Source organism: Osmia lignaria, chromosome 11, assembly GCF_051020975.1.
Source record: "Osmia lignaria lignaria isolate PbOS001 chromosome 11, iyOsmLign1, whole genome shotgun sequence".
Taxonomy (NCBI): domain Eukaryota; kingdom Metazoa; phylum Arthropoda; class Insecta; order Hymenoptera; family Megachilidae; genus Osmia; species Osmia lignaria.
This window is the reverse complement of record NC_135042.1, coordinates 4,319,834-4,325,833: the sequence shown is the minus strand read 5'-3', so window position 1 is coordinate 4,325,833 and position 6,000 is coordinate 4,319,834.

Below are 6,000 nucleotides of genomic sequence, written 5' to 3'. Positions count from 1 at the left end.
CTATTTGTTACCTTCTCCTTCGAGTATCTTTAAACGGTCCCAACTTTCTGCTGATTCTCAGTGGTAGGATCCAAGTGTTAGGACTACAAATAAACTCCCACATTTATTATCTCTTTGGACTTGGAAATTATTTTGCAATAAGTCTGTCAAGAAACATAAAAAAATTAGTAACATAAGATTTCAGATAAAATGGTAATTCTTTCATTTAAGAATTTACAAAGGATGATAGTAATGAAAAAAGGTTAGAACTTGAACTGCTAGGGGAATAAACGGAAACGTTAGGAAGAGCAGACGTAGGGTAGTTTGTTAAGCGTTAAAGTTGCCCCTGCAGTGCGGCACATTCGTTGCAGCTTAATTTGTTTATTTGTAGGAAAACGATGGTGGGAGAGGATAGAGAACCGAGTGGATGGGTGAATTGCAGTGCGATACAATGTTTTATTTAAATACGTCGCTGCGATCTCACTCGTGCCCCATGGGTGTCCTGGACGGTAGCTGCCTACACTTAATATGGGAAGCGACAGACTCATTTTTATTTCTCAGTCCCATGGAAACCGACGTGGCAGCTCTTCTTTCTTTCCCTTTCTGTCGCGATTTTATGCGGATATATTTAAATACTAAGAATTTATATCTCAGATTGATGATATACATTAAGGGAGAAATATTTTTTTTTTTTCATAATCCTATAGTATTTGAGAGATATAAATTTTTTATGCAAAAATCTATTAATAAATTATTTTTGAATTTGTAATAAAAGCATTGAAAATTGTTTTCAATATACAGTCAAAATTTATAAAGATCCATTTTTCAAAACAATTAAGCATCAAACGTAAATTATTATTAAAACTTTCATTAAAAATTCCTGCAATTGACTGAATTTTCCTTCTTACCGTTTATATTTCAAGAATCCAGACGATTCAAAGTTCAAGATACTCCTTGATGGAGGGCTCATGGGGTTTGTCATCGTGGTAACCACCTTCTTTCTCTATTCTCAGTGGCGAGGAACGAGATGCCGTTCAAACACATCTCGACCACGGGCAAACACGGATCTTAGATACTCCGGGACATTTTAAATTGGCCATTATACTATTTAACTTGAGGGACCGTCGGGTGTGCACCGAGGTGGAGAAGGCCACAGAGTAAGAGGACCTTCGGTCGCGGTATCTCGAGTAGCACACATGTGATTCCTATTCAAACCAAAGCAAACAGAGTTAACCGTATTTGCTTACGCCCTCGCCGATCTAATGTCTTCGTTCGTTCACCCAACTACGTTAAATTTTCAATCGGACATTCAACAAGGAAAAATCATTTTCCTTTCTCCTCCGTTACTTACAATTTCTCGAACGTCGCCGACCAAGACTGAATTACGGCCAAACAATCTTTCACGGTTTCGTCCAACTTGTCCACGTTCAAGATCGGACAAAACTTTCTGTTCTCTGTTAGATTACCTTCGGAGTTAAGTTCGAGTCGTCTTTCATTGATTCCGCTGTACCGTGGGGATTTCGAGCGTAATCAGGAAAGAGAATTTATAATTATCTTTGCGTATTAGCTTCGACGTTTCGGTCTACGGTGCCGGGCTTAAGATAGAAAGGCATCCTCCGAACGAAATTCCCCAGGAACATGTAAAACAGAAACAAAGGGACAGTCAAATAGAAGAACGTGTAACGAAGGTGAATTAGTAGAGGCTGCTAACTAGATGCATATTCTTATGAATTTTAATGAACACCTTTTCCGGCATCGTTCGAGAAAATTGGCCGGAGACGGGTATGCACCCAGAGCAAACAGAAGACAATGAGTGAAGATTTTTAATCAAGTCTCTTGCTCCCTGCAGCGGAATTAACTCAAATTACGCCGCGCTGGGCCATATTCCCAGCATGGATTTAGAATTCATGCAGTCTTTTCAAAAAATCTCCATTGTCCCTGACATAAGGGAAGTACCTGATAACGAGCATACCATGATCACGCGTCGTACAAAAGCTGCTTCCTGGTTACGGTTAATTACTACCGTCACGAAACTTTGAATACGGAAACGATTAATTAGCTGTGTATGTGTAGGTTACGTGTGAAACTGAGTTTCAACCTATTAAGGGAATAATTGAATACCTTCAATGTAAAGTACAATTTTTTAATTATTTAATACTTTTTCTTTCCTGTTATTGAGGATTGATCACCCTAATGATTACTAAATTTTTTGCTATAAAGAAATTCTAAAATTATTCTGAAAATATTACAGTAGACAAAAGAATGGCTCAGCTAGGGAAAGGAAGAGGAAGAACAGAACGCAGCTATTTTTCACGTAGCCAGTGTAGAGGAGGCAGAGGGTTGCGCATTATTGCATTGTCCAGTTTGATAGAATCCCAAAATCTTTCAGGTCCTACGACGGAGGCCACGCGAGATGCCTAGCAATGCGCCCAGCGACCATTTTCCCCAGGGCACACGGTAACCCATCAAACTTTTAGCCGGACATTCCCCACCCAATACTCCTTCACGTTGTTCTTCTTTCGTTGGAACGTGCCGGAGAAGCTTGCTTCACCGGTTGCCCGCGTGAGTGGGGTTTACTGTGATGAATATTGCAGGGGGCGCTTATTGTTTCCACTCACAAATCATCCGCCGATGTCTCGCGGGGGGTGTGCCGCAATGTTTTATTCTCCTACGCTCGACAGCCCCGACATTCGAACGTCTTCCCGTCCCGCTTTTCTTCGTTTTCCTCGTTCAGGGATTACATTGACCAATTGCAAGACTTATCGGTGTCACTTTTGTCGAAGAATTTCCTCGTCCGTAGTGACCGCTGTTACCGCTTCGGGCAATCTTGTAAACAGCCGTTCGTCATGCGGCATCCCATCGGAAAATGATAAACGTCCTTTGAATTGAATTTTTCTTGGAACGTTGAAATTCTTTTTCTCACAATAAATGACTGTTATACTTTTAATTCCTTGAAAAGTATAAAATTCACAAAAATTCACAGTCCTTTCAATTATTAAAGATACGTTTAAATATTACAGACACTTTGTTAAAATAAATTCAGTAAGTTAAAGTTCTCGGAAGGTATTGTAGTTTACTACAAAAGAAAGTAAGTGGAAAAGAACGTGAACTCGTTTCTCTGGCAGGCTCGAACACCACCCTCGTCCCAATTCCGTAACAATAATTTTGCAAATAGCCAACGGAAGCCGCTGCTAAATAATGAAGCATCCTGTCGTCCGGGAAGATTCAATTTGCGGCACCAACGCATGGGATGAACCAAGGTGTATTCTAGCGAGAAAGAAGACGGCCGATAAAGTTACTTGAACTCTGGTAAAGGATATCCGTTCCTTTTCTCTGTTTCGCCGAGAAATTGTACGAAGCAAACAAGAATCACTTGAATTTTTCAATTAACTCGCTTGAAGAATTCACGATGCTTCAAACATTCTATTTAATAATTCTGTATTTGATTAACAGTTAGACGAATACCATCAGAAAGTACACAAAGTAAAATATTATGTGTTTCTAATAATCTTGGAAATTTATACTAACAAATGAATAAAATAATTAGCTCTCATTTAAATACGAATAACACGAACATAAAACCTATCAAAAGGAAGCTGTAGTATTTCGATCCACCAAGAAAGACATGGTTGCACATCTTTTTTCCATGGGGTCGATTAAACTCTTTTCTGGTCGAGGTAGTGGGATATAGAGCGTAATTTGTAGAAGAAAGCCCGACAAAAAGGGTTGCTACCTCTTGGGCATGGGGGATAATGCGACCCTTGAGATGCCAGACCACAGAGTGATCTACAGTGGTCTACCATAACCTCTGTGTATTTATATGTACAATATAAATGTCTACCCTGCTGGTCAGTCGAATGTCATTCACGGAATAGGAATGAAAGAATGAAAGAAGGAAAAAAAAGGAAAACAGGGTGCGACAATTTTTGCAGACACCAGGAATTAACCTACCGCGAAAAGTATGCAAATTCGGGCAAAAACCAAACTGGTACACTACGCTTACTCGTCTGTCCATCCGGTTTGTTCCCACCCACCCCCTTTTTCCACCCGTTCCAAGCTTGTTACGTCCCTGGCTCGGACTGGCAGACCGAAAACTCATTAACGAATGCAAATGAGCTAACGTTGTGGACAAATTTAATAAAATCGTGCACGCGCAATTAGTTTCGCCGGGAGTAAACACGTTCCATCGTATCTCTCCCCTCTTCGGTGTCCAGAAATCCGCAGCTTTTCACCCTCTCGGCTGAAACGACTACCTTGTGTCTCGGTAAACACGATTAACAATTTTTATACAATTCCTGAGAAACAATTTTAATTACTTTTCGATGGAGAATTCTTTTAACAAAATTTTACTTACAGTAAGAAATTTTTTAACACAGATATTTTTGTGAAATCTTCCCCTAGTATGTATAGATTTATTATTTGACACGTGTATGAAAAGAAGCAAAGAAACGTTCAATCGCGATAGAATTCTAAAATTTAATCGTAGTAACTTTCCATGGTAGCCGGAATATGTTTATGACACTTCTATCGCGATGGTTTTAAAAACTTTTTAATCGGCCCGTTTTGATACCTTGCGAAATCTTGAGTAAAACACGCTCCTCTTAATGTCGAGACTTCTACAACGATACGGTATCCCGTGGGAGCTAAACCACTTGGAATATTTACGATAAATACGCACACATACCTTCCTGTCTACCAAGCGGATAACAAGGGGATGTTCAGCCCGATAAAAGACATTATTCAAATTTCCTTTCCATATAATCGAGCTGGATAAAGCGAAGAGTGAACAGAATGTGACGAAGGACAAGATTAACAAACAACTATGTAGTTTAAAGAAAAAAACATCTAAGTTTGATCGAACATGTAATGAAAATTATTGAGAAGATGAGGATTTAAATTTGCAATTTACCTTGTAAAAATTGCAACATGGATCGTTAGTGATCACCATGGACGTCAACAGTGAAAAGAAGAAGGTATCCCTCGTGAAGATTTTTAGCAAAGGAAGAGAATTCCAGGTTAAAACGTCCACCATCACGAGCGTATCATCACTTCAGACAGGTCTTGCGACTTGTGAATCTCATTAAAATCATTGGTGCGTGCTTTTCGGTTTCCCAGCTTCGCGCTGGCGACCCACGACTCTATTAAGATGACCATGTCCCCGTGATATTGCTCAAACATCAAGCTATCACCACGCCTTCATCCTAGTGCTCGCTGCTTCGGTTCACAGCCAAGCAAGTTTCTGCCACTGAAGGAGCCAGATTACGTGTACGTCTTCTCTGATGTGAGACGTGTGACGTGCGGTCGATAATGTTTTAATTTTAGAAATATGTCCATTATATTTAAAAAATAAAAATTTTAGAATATCAGAATTTGAAGTCAGATGGGGTGAAACATCCTCTTTCCCTCGTATGGAAGATTCTTCGATACCCAACTAAAATTATGCTTATTATGCCTCACCATATGTACATTGGAGGATAAATAGGAACGTAGAGATATGGAGGGATGACTTTTCTTGATGGTATGACGAAGAGGACGTCGGCGACGTAACTGGAGCAGCCTGAAAGTGACTGGAATCATTCGAAGTCCGAAGCGAGCGAAAAGCGAGAGGGTCGTAGAGTTGGTAATTGGCAATATGAGTGGCTGGATCCTGCAGGATGTCGGGTCAGTCGCACGCCCCTGGGAGCACCCCCCTTTCTGGGGTGGCGTTGGTCCGCCACTCCTCCCTCCCTGGCCACCCATCCCCATTTTCGACGACCGGGGGTCGGGTGGAAGCAGGAATCAAATTGAGTTTCATACTCGCAGGGACTCTCACCCTGTGTACTGTCCGCAACCTCGTGCATCCTGCTATCGCTTCGCTTCTCTGATTTTAGTATCGGTCCGACTCTTCGTCTCTGATCCTGATCATCCAAGCAGAGCTGCATCCATGAAACGTTCGTTGTACCAATTCCACTTATCGTTAGATGTTTTAATTCAACCATCTAAATATTTCGTAATTGCCTTGGACTTGGTTCAGTTCATTTC